Source organism: Amblyomma maculatum, chromosome 11 (assembly GCF_055883805.1).
Source record: "Amblyomma maculatum isolate TAMU_Amacu chromosome 11, ASM5588380v1, whole genome shotgun sequence".
Lineage (NCBI taxonomy): Eukaryota > Metazoa > Arthropoda > Arachnida > Ixodida > Ixodidae > Amblyomma > Amblyomma maculatum.
In genome coordinates this window covers 31,689,019-31,706,610 of record NC_139354.1, presented here as the reverse complement: position 1 = coordinate 31,706,610, position 17,592 = coordinate 31,689,019, and the positions used below count along the sequence as shown (strand labels likewise).

Sequence of the window (17,592 nt, the reverse complement as noted above, 5' to 3'; positions counted from 1 at the left end):
CCGGAGCAAGTAGGTGGCGCTCGCGAGCAAACGGAGACGGAGAACGTACCCATCATTCCTTGCACTTGCCCGCGCTTTTCGTGCGCTCGCGTCGTCTGCTTTGCAAGCCTGCAGCCTTTCTTCCCTTTGATATGGAGGTTACACCAGCCGTTTACGCAATTATATCCTCCTTGCTCGAAGAGCCGAGCGCGGACACACACGGTAAGACTCCTTCAGCACTTTCTTTAATATGGAAGAAAACTTCGGCTCACGTACCGAATGTTTGCAGTCTTCCAGAGCCAAGCTGTAACGTGCGCGGCTTTGAGTTTACACGGACGATGGACATATAAATAGTTGATTCTTCATTCTTCGACAGATGAGTCGGAACTGCTGCTCTCCGACTCGCTGTCCTCAAGCAAAGCGAGCGCAAGAGCGCGACGCGAATCACCATCCATGGCGGCGGCAAATACTGATCGTCTGCTATGGCGCGGCGCGTTGTAGAGACCAGCCCAACGCGGCGAGCCACCGGAAATGGATGCGCTAGCTAGCGCATGCGCAAGCGTCGCTCGGAAAGTCACGTCACGCAAACTTCCGGTCGGTTCCCCCGATTTCGGCGGAGCAGACTATAGAGCAGTTCTGACTGCTCCGCGGAGCGACCCTTGCTCGGCAATTGCTCCCGTTCTGCGTTTGGAAGACGCGATCCGTGTTCCGAATCTGCGTTTGGAAGACAATTGCTCCGAAAGGAGCAGAAAACGTTGCTCTGGAAGTGCTCCTGCTCTGCGATTGGAATTCACCATAATTAACAATTTCAGCTAAATATTCACTAGGCTAGGCAGAGCTGTCTTCACATGGCACTAAATTTGACCTTCAAGTCACATTGATGATAGTATGACAAGCCAAAGATTAATACATGGGCTTGGGAAGAGGCCTGAGCTGTTATTGACTTCATGAAGTGTGGGTGCCCACGATTCTGTGGTATCCATCCGAAATATACTGCTCCTCCCTTTCCCCAAAGATTCCGAGTGCACTGTGGAAGGGATGGAGGTTCGGTTCCCGGTGGAGACAGAATTTTTTTATTTATTTTTAACTATCATCTTCACGGTAGACAAGGGAAATTATGATGTGCCCTTCACTATTCTGGGTGTGGCGAAGTTGGTTAAAGCTCTCGGCTGGGGATCCAAGGGATGGAGGTTTGATTCCCGGTGGTGGTGACTAACATTTATTTACTCTTTGTACAAGGAGCTGTTTGGACCGAGGCCCTATTGGCCCAGGCCCTCACAAATCTAGGTGGAGCTCCTATTCCGGAGCCCCTGTGGCGTCTAACGCCGCTCGCGCCCTGGCGACCAAGGTCCGCTGGGACTGTAGGTCATGACAGCTGAGCAGCGCCGCCTCCCAGGCCTTCCTAGAAGGGTGGGTAACGAAGGATTGGGAACGGTGGGGATTGGATGCGCAGGCCCAGACCATGTGGAAAACGTTCAAGAAGATCGCTCCACACAGGCTGCAGCCCCCATCTAAGTCTGTAGTAGTAGTAGTAGTAGTAATGTACTTTATTCAGGACTCAAATTAAGCGTCCAACAAAGTCTGTATTGAAGTGCTTCTAGACTGCCGGGCACAGCGTTGTGTTTGTAAAAATTTTGAGGAGCCTTTCGTCCGCTCTCCGGAGACCTTTACAAGGTTCCGGAAAGCAGCGGTGGCTGTCCTTATAATATGGGGTAATTTCTTTGAATGTAATAAGGCATTGAGTGGGCTCGGAGTAGACTTCCCGAGCAAGTGCCTGGGGAGAGAGTGCGCGGGCTGCCTATTGGCTAACTCATTGTCCAGGAGTCCCTGATGGCCGGGAGCCCAGATGAGATTACAATTTTGAGGGTCTCTGGACCGCCAGCAATTTTGTAGGATGCGCTTGGCTAGAGGAGGTAATCCAACCCAGCCCATAATTCCGACAGGTCCCCTTGGAGTCGGTAATGATGTGTTTTACTTGTGGGAAGGAGAGGGCGAGCGCACGCGCGATTTCCTCCGCGTATGTTGTGTTGTGGGCCTGGAACATGAGTCCTGCCACTGTGTTGGTGTTGTGGACCACTGCCGCGGTGAACCACCTCTCACAGTAGGGACCGGCAATGTCCACGTAGTATACATGTTGTTGTCTACCATAATGCCGCTCCAGTGCTCCCGCACGTGCCTGGCGACGGCCATTATGATCAGAGTGTGACATTTTGCGGGGAATGGGTCTGACCCTGAGGGCGCGTCTCCAGGGTTCTGGCGCTCGTGCCTTTTCCTCAAAGGTGGTGGTGCATTGGACGTGTAGTCGGTCAAGAATGCGGCGACTGGATGGCGTTTGTGATAGGCGCGTGTATTGGCTGAAAAGATGGGCGGGCCTCTCGGAGTTCCCGATAGGTGTTGACCATCCCAAGGTCCAACAAACACTGGTTGGATGTGGCAATGGGGAGGTCAAGAGCCCGTTTGATAACTTTGCGATGTATGACCTCGAGTTGGTCCTCGTCATGTTTGAGCATGTGAAGGTAGGGGGTTGAGTAGAGAATTCTACTCGTAACGATTCCCGGTGGCGACAGGATTTATTTTAGAGTGCAGCTCCTTGGCGCCGGTTCCTGCTTTTCGTGTCGTCACCGTCGGCCTCGTAGCCTGGTGACGTCATTGGCTGTGAAGTCATGACCGGATGTGACGTAGTCCGGCCATGTCTAATAACCGGAAGTGTCAATTACGTACATTCGGACATGCCGTCATGACTGGTGATGACGTCAGCAGGAGAAGCCTGGGAAGCCCTGCTGCGAGCGAGGTCTCTCCTTCACAGCAACAAGCCATCCGCCTGGCGGAAGGAGCCGCGAAGAACCAAGGCCTGTTTGCCTGCTTCTGATCGCAGAGGTCCCGGTTCCCGTCCCTTAGGCCTGCGTGCCGGCGGCGGGGACTAGGGAACCTCCTTACCTGGTAGAATAAAGTTATCACATCACTCATATACGAAGCTGACCCCGCTGGGTGTTCGATTCAGGCGTCCATGCTATTCCGTGTTGCGCCTTTAATTTGGCGCTTCGTCGAACGCCGCACCACAGAGCATATAGAAATAGACGCAGTACAGCAGGTATCAGCGGCGTTTAAAATTGGTTACAATCAAAAAGCGCAGTACCTGTCACAATTCTGCACGGACACCTTAACATAGCTGTAAAGAAAAGGTGAAAGGTGGCAATGAAAAAAGAGAAAAAGAGGTGCCGTAGGCTTCGGACGACCACAAAGCTTCATTCAGGACAGCCAAGAACGTTAGTGGAGTGTTTCTTGAAGGAATATGCGCGAAAAATTAAAAAAAAAATGTTGTTGTAATTGTACGTACATGTCTTGCTCGAAATCTTTGCCTCAATCTATAGAAAAGGTGAAGCAGCTGATGAGCTGCACTCAAGTTTCGCATTAGGAAGTAACGTAACCGTCGGCAAATTTTTTAGTTATCTTCCTCACGGCAGACACTTAGAATTATAATGTGCGTTTCGGTTGATGACGTAATTTGATTCACAGCTGTAGTGGGACAGGACTCAGGACGCCGTGAATATGGGCCATTATTGGCTCTCCCCTAGCTAAAAAAAGTTGTAATTTGTTTGCTTCCAAGTAAAAAAAAAATGAGTCACATCACAGTTAAAATATGGCGTAATAGGTGAATACGCGGGGCCATACAGCTTCTTATAGTCTATTGTAACGTGGTCGCTTGTGTTCCTGCTGCATTGCTGGTGTAATTTTGGTGATTTATATCTTACTTTGTCAAAGCGCACAAACTGCAGCATCACAGGCGCTTGATGTACACAGGGGCTTTAGCTTGATGTTCTCGGTGGGCAGCCTTTCGACGGAAAAATCGATTCACATCTTGCTGCTGTTCAGGAATCTGGCACCAGGTGGTGCCGGATGACACGTGGAAACATGTGAACAAATGCTGCTCATTTTTCTTGCGATTATCTGCAGTTCTTTTGAATGAATTTGCAAAAGTAAACACAACAGGCACTCTAGTGATTGTGCGGGTGTAAGGAAAACAAGCTGCCAGATGTATGACTGAACACCAAATATTTCAACGTATTTGACAGTACTTTTAATTTTGTGTTTGCACATTAGTGCAGCACATTGATATTGAAAAAAAGTTTCTGTCCGCTGCTGGAAAGTTTGAGCGCCATTCATAAAGGTGTCTTCTCTAGAGTAGCGGAGTCGCATTCCTTTTTGAAGGCCAGTTATGAGTCTTTCTCTGGTCGCAGTTACTACTTTTAGGGATGCACGGTATACTTTCGCTAACGTTCTCCCACATTTCACGCGCAGTTTAATATAATTCATCTATTTTATGGCTTCAAATCTGTTCTTTCCACCAGTTCTGATTTTTTTTTATACTATACCACATGTGACACGGCATGGGATCTATGATTTGTGTCCTCGAAGTTTTCCACAAACCAGAACCTCAGCACCTAAAGTTTATTTTCAATTTCGCATCAATTGAAAGTTGTTTTCAGCCCTGGGATCATATTTATTTACCTCTTGCTCGGCCTTAAAACGCCTCAGACGCTTAGCAACCTAGGGGAAGCGTTAGCTGTCAAAAGTGACGTGAGTTTCTTACTCCGCTTGCGTTTGGTTTGCCAATTAGGAGTTTGACTTCTGCGATTCCAGCTACTGATCGCCATGAAGACTCGACTTCAGATGCCGCTTTAGCAAGAGCCTGCATGCGGCAATTACTTATGGCTATGGAAGCATTAGAAAGCATAAGTTCGAGATTTACAGGACACATGTGCGGTTGAGTACACTTTCCTGGTTGCTCTGTGTGAAGCGAGATATTCGCCATATACCTCTGAAGCTATTTTCTCACAGTGCACTGGCTGGTCATCAGGGGAAGACGCCCAGAGTAGAAGAACTGAAGTATGCCTGAAAGCGGTTTTGTTTCTTCCTGGTGGTTCCAGGTGACCGGGCAAGCAGAGGACTGGGGCTTGACTAGGTGGATGCTTAGTCAGCAATGAAAACCTAACCTGTGAATCAACCCGTTCTTGAAGAAACGTTAGAAGAGCAGGGGAGGGCTATTATGTTCATCGATAACGCCAGCTTTGGCTGCTGGGGAGGGCCAACGCAGTAGCGATAACAAGCTTGTTGCTACTGGACTTGACGGCAAACTCACACACTCTCATGATCGAACAAGACAATCGGCACTTAGTCGGGAAGAGGCGGTCATCATAAGGAGAATACAAACCGAGTCACTCCTCACCCCGGTAGTGCTACACGTCCTCCACCCAGACATCTGCGCGAGTGACATGTGCAGTGTATGCCAAGTGGGTTCGGCGGACCAATGCACATCATGTGGGACTGTGCCAGGTTCCCAACCGAAGCAAGCTGCATCCAATACATACCCGCCGGAACTTTAAAGTGCTGTGCAAAGTACAGACAAGGACATTCAACTATGCGCCGTGCAGCAGGCCCGGGGTGCGCTCGAAAAGCACAAGACACGGCCCACCACAAACGGGCCAAAATGAGGTAATGCAGAGTAGGGCATAACCCCGGGTCGACACTTGGCCAGTCACGACGCATGCATGCATACATACATACATACATACATACATACATACATACATACATACATACATACATACATACATACATACATACATACATACATACATACATACATACATACATACATACATACATACATACATACATACATACATACATACATAAGTAAAGATGTTTTCAATCAAACAATAAATCATTAACCTTTTTAGGAATCACTTTTTCGAAGCAGGCCTTGCAGAAACTTATTGTACGCAAGTATACATGGGCACGCTCACACTAGCGGGAAAACGTGCAACGCTGGGCGTTTTCCGCGCACCGCTTCCCGCAGGAGGAGGAGGAAAAAACTTTATTAAACGAGCGAGTTTGGACCCTGAAGCCGTTTTTTTTTTCCCGCAGGCTGGCTTGTTTGTCGTTACGCGGAGCGATGGGGCCGGGAGCTGTTTTTCCTGTCCCGCAGAACGGAGTAGCCAATCGGAGCGAACCACAGACCGTGACGTCAGTCCAAGTTCAATGACTCCCGGCGGAGGCTGCGATAGCTGCGCGAGTGACAGGAGCGTCGCATGCGTCACTTGAGAAGCCCGCTCACTTGTGCACAAGAAAGGCGCGCGCTTTCCCTTCTCTCTTGTCACGTGACTATCCGTTTTCGCTCCGCTCGCCTTCACCTCCTCTAAATTCACGACAAACGCAGCGGGAAAACGGGCGTAGTGTGAGCGTTGTTCCTAGGAGCGGCGACGCAGCGGCGCCATGAACATTGCGCCGCTGCGGGAAGTTTCCCGCTAGTGTGAGCCGGGCTCAAGGGAAGACGATAGCGCATCACACTTAACGCTAGATAATTAGTATTGCAGTATTATTTTCATCGTTATAGCATTTGAGTCAGCAGCATTACGGAAGTGAGCATGTCATTTTGTAGTTGATGTTAACAGCGCGCTTTTTAGAATGAAAGATATGAACATTGTGCCAAATACTAGGGATTAAATATATAGAAACAGCCTTAGATCGGTATCCAGAGAAAGATTTCAATACGGAAATGATTACAGGGCAACAATGGCAACGTCATTTCATGCGTTAACGCTGCCTAGCTATCCTTCCGGAAAATGATATAGCTGTTCATAAGAGTTTTGTGTCTTTTGAGTGTATTTGTTTGCAGGTAACCTATATTCGGTTGCCCTCTGCAAATATTTTATATCTGTAATACCAGTATTTTGGAAAGCCTTATGTCTTCACCATGGGCGAAATTTTCAGCAGCCATGGTTATAACTGGGAAGAGAGAAAATTAGTTGTGGTTTAACTTTGGTTAACCCTAGTTGAATTGCGAAAGCAACGGCGGAAGCTTATTTTGCCTGCTACATTATTCCCCTATCACGCCCTATCAGTGTAAGGCGCTGCATTATTGGGGACACTTAAGCTCATCCTTTAAGGGTATGACGCGAGAGTGTAAGCTACCAGCCCACATGTAAAGTCACGCTTCAACCAAGCCGCATGGACGTGCTTTCGTGTCATATAGGTCACAAGAATGCAAACGGTTCAGACAGGCTGATTTTGATGTTACCCTCCGTATGAAAGGAGCGACCCGAGTTGGCAGCTCCTGCCCGTGATAGGGGTAACGTGAATAGGGGTAGCGTAGGGGTAATCACGTTCGCACTAATAACAATAATCACATCTCTTTCTTTTGTTAGTGGCATGTAGTTAAAATCAAACGAGATATATTGCAGAAGTATAGTATGGAAGTGAGGAGAGACAACCCAGGGAATTGGGGCAATATGCGCATTAGCCAAGGGCCTCCATTTTTCTTGTCAGCCCATGGGTGCTTCCTCCATTGAAAATGAAACTTGAACTCCAGGTGGGGCAGACCAAGTATTTTATTACTTCACGTTTATTAATATGTAGGATTGAACTGTATATTTGCTCGAGCCCTCCGCAGAACAGCAGACCTGTCAGAAAAAAAAAGAAAAAAAAATAGATACAGAAAATCAACGGCATTCATATGCTCATATACAGCGTATGCGCGTTACCTTTTTTTATAGCGCGCACGTACGCTACATTATAATATGACTAGATAAGATATTGCAGAAGTGGCACAAAATGCTGCATCAAGTGCGCCAAACAGACACTGTATCACTGTGTCCAAGCGGCCATGTCCTATCTCCGCCTCTACCTGACCTAAGCGCTCCGCTTTTAACACTATAGTGTTGAAGGTCTATGAAAGGGGGTTCAGAAAACAACTATCGAATGCATTCATTATGTAGATCAAATTCCACTGAACTTACTCGCCGCACACAAGACCCCCAGAAGCGAGGTGATAATCTAAATGACATTGTAAGTGATAGCATATAGAGCTCGTTCGGTCGAAAAGCCGTCCGCATCGTAGTACTTGTGGTTGTCGGCACAGCATGTTAGAAATAATCGGGGGCTGCGTAAAAAATCTTATCATGGTGATTTGCGGTTCTAGTGACTGACGATTGGCTGGTGTGTTGGGTGATAACGAGTGAATGAACTCATTGCAATTAATTGATTAACGAGGAAAAATGAACCAACTGGAAGAAATAGTGCTCGTGGCGTCAAAATGCTCAGAATGAAAAGCCAATGCTTGATGATGCTAAGAAAAATTTTATAGAGCGTAATGGTTTAATTAATTCATTGCAATAAGTGAAAAATGAAGAAAAAATACGCGTTAAACTGTTCAGAATGGTAAGCCAATGTGTGCTATATGCTAAGTGTCGGTGTATAAAAATAAAACAAATTGAAAGAATAAAAATATAAAAAGTGAAAAAACAAAAACATCGTCGGTGTGTGTGAAACAATATCGCGTCATACCCTTACGGCAGACCTTAAGCGTCGCCCCAATGCTTTTTAATAATTCCCTCTTTTGCGCCGCGCGGTGGCTCGCAGTGTGGGCTGTTCACCAGAGTTCCCACACAATACATTGTATAGCGCATATAACGTCGAGCACTGGAGTGCTGTCATTGGTTCGCCAGCCCCAAAGCGAAGAAGCTAGGCGGGATGCTCACCCAGCCCGGCAGGAAACAGGGGCTCATCAGTCTTGCCGTTCTTTCCTGTCCTGTCTAGCTGTGAAGAGGAGGCAAGCGGCAAAAAAGAAAAAAGAAAAAAAGAAAGAAAAAAACAAATCTAGGTTGGCTGGGGACGCTTGGGTCGGCGGAGCGCGGTAAGGTAGAACTGGAGTTGTCTGGTCAGGTTTCCCGGTTGTGAGGCTGTATAATTGTACTACAGTCAATCGGCCGCGGGATATATTGAGCTCGAAGGAGATCGCGAAATAACTGGATATATCGATAATTATATATATAAAACACGCCAATAGATGTGCTCCTCTATAAACCTGAAGTTTGAACACGGTGTACCGACGCTAGCAGGCCACCTAATGCAGCAATGTGTTACCCTTGGGCACACTGGCAGCCACCGTTCGCCGCGGGTGCTGCGATCCCCACGAGTCGCGCACACGAGCACCCGAGCGCTGAAGCCTAGCATTCGCACCAGGCGTTAAAAACAAGGGTGCCCTAGCATGGCCATTTTAAATGTGCGCTCCAAATACTTGATAGGGAAAGATCGGAACGTCCGACCTCGCGCTGCTCGCACTTCACGTCGAGCACAGTGGCACAAGTGCTGTTGTGGTTGGGGTAGACATCAAATCTGCTGAGGATGGTGCTTTGGGAAAAGGCCCCGTTTCATCATAATAGGTCTAATGCGTTTACTTGTACAGTATAAATGCCACTCCTTCAGTAGCAAAGCAGGCCACGTGAGAGCCGTAACAAGCCTTCGGTTAGCAAGGCTGGCTTCAACGCGTGACAACCATTGCATCGTTCTCAGGATTCCCGGCATGACAGCAGTGTCGCGTTAAAAACAAGCATGTCAGTCCGAAGGGCACTTCCAATCGGACTCGACGCCCACCTCGTGAACCGGTTTAGCAGCTTAACCGCTGCCAGCTGGTGGCCAAAGCAGCACAGCCAACACGGTTTCGTGTACGAAAGTGATCGTGAGGATGCAATTAGGAGAAGCGTCCCTTGACGGGGCACGGCGGTCAGTTCAATACATCGGATTAGGAGTTCGATAAACGCGAAACCCACTTTTGCATCAGATTTTCAAGTGGATATTCGGAGAGCTCGTTATGAGCAATAATTTTATATATCCGGGCTCGATGTAATCAGCATCGACTGTACTATAACACAGCGCAAACTGCCAACTCCACAGCTGTGATTCAGTGTTTTATTCGTCAGCCACTGGGCGTTCATTGTTGCATTCACCTTAAAAAGAGGTATTCGTCTTTTGGCATTCATTCATAAAACGCTCTCGCTTTTTGGACGAAAAGATTTTTGATCTCTGAATACATTGATTATAAATTTTTGGCGGTTCAGCTCATCGCAATTTTTGCGATTTCGTCATAACTTGAGACAAACAGATTACGGCATGGATGCGCCTTTCTCTTCGTGATAAATGACAAGGCTGCGTGGCTGATTTTTCGGGCGTTGCTGTATTAAATTTAAATAGTCTGTGCATACTTATGTGGGCGACTTGCACGATGAGTTCGGCTAACTTCGGCTCGAGTCTCTATCACTTTTTAAGTTACCTTCAGGAAGATTTAAGCTTCTAGTTATGTTCTGTGGACTCTCCGACGTTCTATAGCTTGGGGAGGAGATAATGATTTCTCGTACTATTTAATTGTTTCTTAAAATGTTTACTTGCGGGAGTAACGATTGGCTAGACGCTAGGTGGCACATTTATTTTATTTCGCTGTACTAGGAGAGTACCGAGTTCTGATGCGAGAACAAAGATCACGGAGAGAAATTATGGCGAAGATGTGATGCACAGAAATAAAACACAAAGTAAGAAGGATAAAAGAAGATAAACTTGGAAAAGAGGAACGACAACTCTAGGAGCGACCAGAAATAGTGAGTGCGCGCCCTACTAGCAGCCAAGGAGAGGCCGCTATATAGTCGAAAAATCGAAGAGCGGAGAAAGAGGAGATGAGAGAAGGAGGAGAAATAGAAAGAAAAAGTGGGCCTAGGTTTGTGGCTGTGCGTCGGGCGCAGAGAAATGAGAGAAAATTGAAGAGCGAAGAAATAGTAAACAATTCATGCTCGCGCATTTTGGTTTAGTCCAGTAATCGATCGACACTTTCGCCGGTAGCACTCCGAAAAATATTTTCAGAAAAATCATCCTTCATGACAATAAAAATGGTAATGATCTTTTTTAGATGCAGCGAAATAGCAAAACTTTCGAAGCATTATAAAAGTTATTCCGTGGATAGAAGCTAAATATTTTATGTTATTATGTTTTCGCATTTCTACCTCTATTTCTTGTATGATACTGCATGCAGAAGTTTTTTATTTTTATAGGAGCAGGCATAATTATTTTACAAAATATTTTGCAAAAGAGATCGAAGAAGTTTGCGAAGTAAATGACGTGTAAAAAAGCAATGTATTTAGAGCAGAAGTGGAATTTTTTACAATAAGAAATTGGTTTTCAAACTTCATATTATTACGAAATGCCATTACCGCACATCGCCTATTCAGGTTGCGATGCTGCATCAGCTTACCTGTATTGTAGCAGCGGTGGCATATCAATGAGATGGGGGATAATGACCTTATGAGTTGTTTTCTTTCTTCCAGCATGTTTTTCCTATTTGCCTGGAAGAGTAGCATGTTAAGAAGCTTTAGCAGCGTTCATTGCACATTTTTGGATGACTTATATACCAATATGCACTAGCTCTTTTCGTATATTTTTGTGAAGCCAGTGCATACCTTTCTAATGCCTCAACTTGCAGCGGTGTTGGTCCCACCGACAAATTTGTGCCTTTTGCACGTTCACCATAAAACACTGCTTATAGTTATCAGGGAAAATATTCCGCTCGCACATATTTAGAACCAGGGCCGAACTACTCAATACATAATTGAACTACGTCTACCATTTCTCGTTACATAGCTCTCTGCGTTGTCCTCAGCTTAAGTAGAACCCTTTTCGTTAGCCTCCACGTTTCAGCCCCCTAGGTGAGTGCAGGTAAGATGAAACTCAGCAGTACTAGTTGGTTAGATGACTCTGAAGACCTCTGGCGCTGCATAATTACTCACATACACAACACACGCACAAGAGATTACAGCAAGACGTTCACGCCGATGATGCGCTCACTACCAACTGGCTGTTATTTGTGATACAAAGAAGAAAGCGTCACAAAAACACGTAAGGGTACAAGAAGAAGAAGAAAACAGAAAATTCAGGAAAAATGCGGAGAAAAATTCCGAAGAAAAATAAAACGAAAATAAAACGAATATAATGGCATATTGCGTCCATCTTGTCATGTTGTCCGAACGAAGCAATATCACTTCCTTCCTGCTGAGCGCCACAGACGGAACACAATTAGGCTCTCGTTGTCGAGCGGAAGACGCTCAGAAGGACTCGAGGGGTAAACATTGTGTAGCGAGGTTCACGGAAGCCAAGGTGCTGGCTCGGGCAAGAGAAACTTTGAAAAGACAGATTATCGAAGCATTTAAGATGATTTCGGGTGAAGAAGGGGAATGCGTGAGTGTTCCTTTATACTGCGTAATAAACCTAATTACGATGCCTGGCACCCTCTCATTAAGGCTATAGAATGCATCTAAGTTACTAGCCATATCCTTACCGAAAAGAAATCCTCCTATGTTCTCGTCGGTCCGGTAAACCTCGATGCCCGCCCCTCAGTACAGTATACGGGTATACTTCATTTAGCCTACTGACCTCACCTCTCGAGAACTTCGAGAACTTTAGCAGTTCTTTTCGAGAACTGCTAAAGTAGCCTTTCTAGCGTTAAATGTTGCCAGGGTCACTGTATACGTTTAACTTTAAGCGATAGGAAGCGTGCAAAGTGGGTCAGATAAATAATTCGAGTTAATGACATTCTAGTGGAAATCAAGAAGGAGTAATGGGCATGGGCAGGATATGTAGTGTGAAGAGAGGATAACCGATGGTCGCTTAGGGTAAAAAACTCGATTCCAAGGGAAGGAAAGCGTAGCAGGGGGCGGCAGAAAGTTAGGTGGGCGGATGAGATTAAGAAGTTCGCAGGGGTAAAGTGGATGCAGCTAGCACAGGACCGGGTTAATTGGAGGAATATGGAGGAAGGCCTTCGCCCTGCAGTAGGTATAATGCGGCTGATAATGATGATGATGAGGATGATAATATCACTGAAATTTTTGCATGTTGAAGAACAGAAAACCATCGCTACTTTCAGGAGAAAAGATTTATTTTTGCCCAAAGTGTCTTAAGCGAATATTCAGTAGCATTCTTGCGTGAATGATAGCGACAAAATAACTAATTACTTTGAAGTTTGGTATTCAGCAGGTTATACTGTAGTTAATGGGGTTTAGCTTCCCGAAGCGACTCCGGCTACGAGGGACATTGTAATGCAGGGCTCCAGAAACTTCGACCTCCTGGATTCTTTGACGTGCACTGATGTCAGTACAGCACACGGGCGCCATGCTTTTCGCTTTCATCAAAAAGCGGCCGCCCGGTCGGGATTGCATCCCACATTCTTGGGTACTGTAGTCGAGAGCATTAACCACTGCACCACCCCGGCGGGGTAAATAGCAAGTTATGAGCTGCCAGAAATAAACGCAATATGCCGTGCGCTGAATTTCGGTTGCTAATGTGTTCAATTTGTTCAGTAGGCTGTCTTAGCTTATTGTGCTATGATGATATGTTCAATTTGTTTAGTACGCTGTCTTAGCCTATTGTGATATCGTATTAAGTGTGGCAAATGGTTTAATGGGAAGCCACACATATAAGCTGTTATATCTCTGAAAAATGCGCATGCTGAATGATATATAAAGTGCGCAGGAATCTTTGATTTGTGTGGTTCTTCGACATTTGTAGACTTCACAATGTATCTTTGGGACTGAACTAACGTTTCAGTGAGTTTCATTCTGCACAATAGACGCTTTTGATAATTCGTTCGTGATTCAAGTCACCCGAAGGAAATAAGGATAAAGAAAGAGACGTAGCCAGGACAGGCTGGAGTGTCCTGCATACCTCTTGTTATTCTGTGCTCTGACTGATTTTCATCATGAAGGAGTCAGTACCGGTTCTATCACCGAAGAGCGTCACAAACTCTTGAAAAGAGGTTTTTTTTTGAGCAAGAAAACCTCTTGTTAAGAGCATTACCAGCAGTTATGTGCATCAGAATGCAGCAAAGACGCATTGGATAGCAGGCTGCTTTGCTGATATGGCTTAGTTAGGTTTTTAACTATTGCTGTTAGGTTCCTTGTTTGTTTATTCATTCATAGACTTATCAGTTCAGTTCAGTTCAGTTCAGTCGTGTCCGACTCTTCGTGACCCTATGGACCATGTCACGCCACGCTTTCCGGTCTCTCACTATCTTCCTAACATCACATAACTTCATCTGCAGTGCCTCGAGGATGCCATCTAACCATCGCGTTCGCTGCCTACCCCTTCTCCGGCGACCCTCAACCTTTCCCAACATCAAATCTTTCTCCAGCGACTCCTCTCTTAGCCTGCCGTAAAAATAACCTTAACAGAATTCTTAGATTTTTAGAGTGCCATTCTCGCCTCCGCGGCAGAGCGAGGAAATTTGGTGTCATACTCGGGCCGCGCACAGGGCTGGCGTCTCCTAGGGAGCGTGTAGCAAAGCAACGCACCTATAACGTGCTCACCATTTCGCCGCTGTTACCCGCGGGGTGTGAAAAAGAGACCAAGGGATCGGTACACTCGTGGGCGTGACTAGCGTTGTCTGCGGCCGCTTGATTTCGCTTTTTCTCATGTATTGTCCCGAATTCACTCGCACTGCAACGGAGATGGAGATGTCATTTTCTAAAGTATAAGCATATCCGTTTACCACAGAGAGAGCCCAACAACCCACAACGCGCAGTCTGTGGCCATGCCAGAGAACCCAGCAATAATTACCAAGCAAATTTGTATACGAACTGATGTGGGTATTATTTACGGCAGGCTGCAGACCTCTACGTAAATAAGCTGTTGAAGAGCAATAGTTAAAAAGCTAACTATGCCATATCAGCTAACCAGCCTGCTAGTCAGTATGTTTGTCGCTGCCCGAACGTTCTGTCCACTATATCCCGACAGACGCCAATTTATAACTGCGGCTGAGTGTATGGCTTCTGCGTGCGATGGCGGTGAAAATGCGGGTCCCCTAAAACGGGGCGAGCACGCAGGCGCGTGGCCGAGCATCGTGGAGCGCCAGTGCGTCTGACCAGACCAGGCATCGAAACTAAATTGCAAACGAGGGCATGGAACATCGCCTCAAGGTTCCTTTGCATTTGCTCCACTTTACTCCGATGAGCGGTGTTCCGTTTTCACTGGCGCTGTGTGGAGCACCTCCACAGGCTCGGGTGCTCACATTAGGGGTGGACTACCCTTTACAAGAGTGTTTACCTTTACAACGCGAAAACGATCTTATTATAATGCTCGTAACGAAAATAATTGAAGCGTATAACTTCATAAGCACTTGCATACAGTGCATGGTATGTATCTAAACATGGACCCAAGAAAATCATGGTTAGAAACGCATATACGGCCGGATATTCGGATATGTTTAGTGCGTGGGCTTAATCTTGAGACATGGGAGATTTTCTATGCGCCGGAACTGCGAGTGCCTAAGGGCTTGAGCAGGGTGTCGATGCGTTTTCGACTCTGGCAATTGCGGCAGATACTGTCCTGATTCGTTTGTGTATTATAGCAATGTATTTTAGTTATCCCCTTAAAATGTACATTAACAGAAATTGGTAGCCATGTCTTCAAGATGCATAGCCTTGATCAATAATGAATGAATAACAATGACATTCATGCCATCTTTTGCTTAACTTTTGCCAAAACATTAGGCCCCCTTGGATGCAACGGCCGTTGAGGGTATATTCTCGGGAGTATCCGTGGAGGGTATACGATGGAGAGCGTGCACACACCGGTACATGCAACTTTATAAGAGCTCGAACCTAGACAAAACTGACTTTCCCCGCCCTGTGAAGAGAAAGGTTTTCAGCGGAGACATGCGGCACTACGCTTTCGTATGCCAATTAAGGTCCCCGAAAAGGTAACAACCTTGAGATTGTTCACGGTGTTAGGTTTAAGCGCTCGATAATCGAAAATCGCCAATTATCTCGAAAATGAATCTAGGTAGTAGTCACTTATACTTGTCGGTAATAGTGAGAGTATGCAATAATGAAACCCAATGCAGCCGTTTAGACTGAGATATCGCCCCGAATAATGCGGCGACGATGCTATGTTTGAAGCGGGCGAGCAGCGTGTCATTTGTTGGTGCTCTCACTCCCCGAAATGTTAAAACAGGTCTTCTAAAGTGCTCGCACCATGACAATGGCCACGCGTGCGCAGATTTCACCAGACTACCCTGTAAATTTCAACGTCAACATGTTAACAATATGCTATAACTCTCTAATAATTGTAGTTTAAGGGCTTATCAGTGCGCATAACCTGGAAGAAAGCTGATATCAGAGGCCGCTACTTACAAAAGAGTGGTGAAAAACTGTTCAAATGTGCATTCTGAAAAACTTTGGCTGTTTTTTCCGCCCTGAGTTATGCTTCCCAGGAGGTAACCGTCGCGTGGGTCGCAGTGTGTTGCGCCATCACTTCCAACCACATATTCATCCCCAGGTGGCTCTTGCCCATCGCTTACTGCACCCATTCTGTAATAAAAAAAAAAAAAAAGACAACTTTTGCCGTACACGCAACATGAGCAGTTTTTGAGCGATGCATGCACTCTCGTAGGCCGTAGATTATTGTACCTTCGAACGTCTAACTTTATATTTATTTATAAGGCTCAGGTTTTGAAGCTACACATTTTTTTGCTGTTTAGTAATGTTCTTAGTAGATATAGAACTATTATACGATCTTTGCTTTCTGCATTCAGTCTCACAATGTTGTTCATTGAAGCACTACTACTACGATGCCACTACGCTAACAAAAATTATGCTTACTGTACAAATTAGGTATTTACGAACGTAAGTTCACGTTACAGATGACATTGAATAATGGATAATAATGAGTGATGCTTTAATAACAGGGTATGCACGGCAGACTGGCCCATTTAGCAAAATCCCTTTCCGATCGTCTGTAAATAAAGTTGGGGTGTTCGCAGGGGGTTCCCGTTCTTTTTTTGCACGCTTTTGCGATCGCCAAGTACGTGGTAGTCGCATAGAAATGAGAAATGCGAGGCGGGCTATCAAGAGTTAACACGCACAGTCTTGCCAAGTTTCTCGCAGCTGGTGCAGCGCCTCCTATGGTTCCCGGTGAATCAAGTACAGCTGTTGCAAGCTGGGGTGAGCAGATGCCGCCAATCTTCGTCGCATCTAAAACAAAAAAGCAGATCACAACAAAACACGATAGTCGTTTTTTAAAAATTAGGGTGACTCTAAATATTTATATTAATCAAAATTATCTTCGCTATGATTGTGCTCTTAGAATTGCTTTGGTTACCGGCACCTTCAAAGCAGATTTCGATAACCGGCACCGTCTAGCAAACAAACTTGTGTTCGCGGACGCCGAAGTACAATGGGACTGTGACGTAGCGTCAGTGTGCATCGAAATGCATGAAAGTTTGAATCGGTTTTCGGATTTTACTGTGTGCGTAAATCTCGTACTTTATATGACATTAACCAAGTGAAGCCTTCCAGATTTCAAAATATACATTGCGTGAGTGTCGATTTCTATGTGCAGCGGGGCCGCAGTGAAGCATTGCGTAAATCGAAGAGGGGGAACGAGCATGGGCATCGGTGACGAAGTGGGAGACAGCATCGCGTGTTTAACTGCTCCGATTCTTGCAAAGCAATCCTCCCCGTGGAGCAAGTGCCGTCACCCAGTCATGTTAGTGTTTCTTGCGCATCTACAGCATGTTTATGGCACTGAATCGGTCAAAAGCGTAGTTGCAAGCACCCGGTAGGCTCCTGTTGTGTTTGACGGTAACGTCACCACAGCACTTATCTTGAAGGCCTCCCCGCAAACCACATGGTATGAACTATACTCCAATATTCCACCTGATGAACCAAGCGCAGCGCCAGTTATTGAGGGGGGTTGGAGACTGCCTTGTCCAGCTCTGGACGTGAGGACGAAATGGCC

At 46.1% G+C, this 17,592-nt stretch overlaps 1 long non-coding RNA gene across 1 annotated transcript; it reads right to left on the bottom strand.

Moving 5' to 3' along the window:
• Nucleotides 1-7,352: 7,352 nt before the first annotated feature.
• On the bottom strand, nt 7,353-16,820 carry LOC146173382 (uncharacterized). The gene is made up of 4 exons (XR_014702179.1): nt 16,718-16,820; nt 15,987-16,163; nt 11,060-11,150; nt 7,353-7,442 (listed from the first exon to the last, which is right to left on the bottom strand). It is a non-coding gene; the product is annotated as an uncharacterized LOC146173382 (long non-coding RNA).
• Nucleotides 16,821-17,592: the final 772 nt, after the last annotated feature.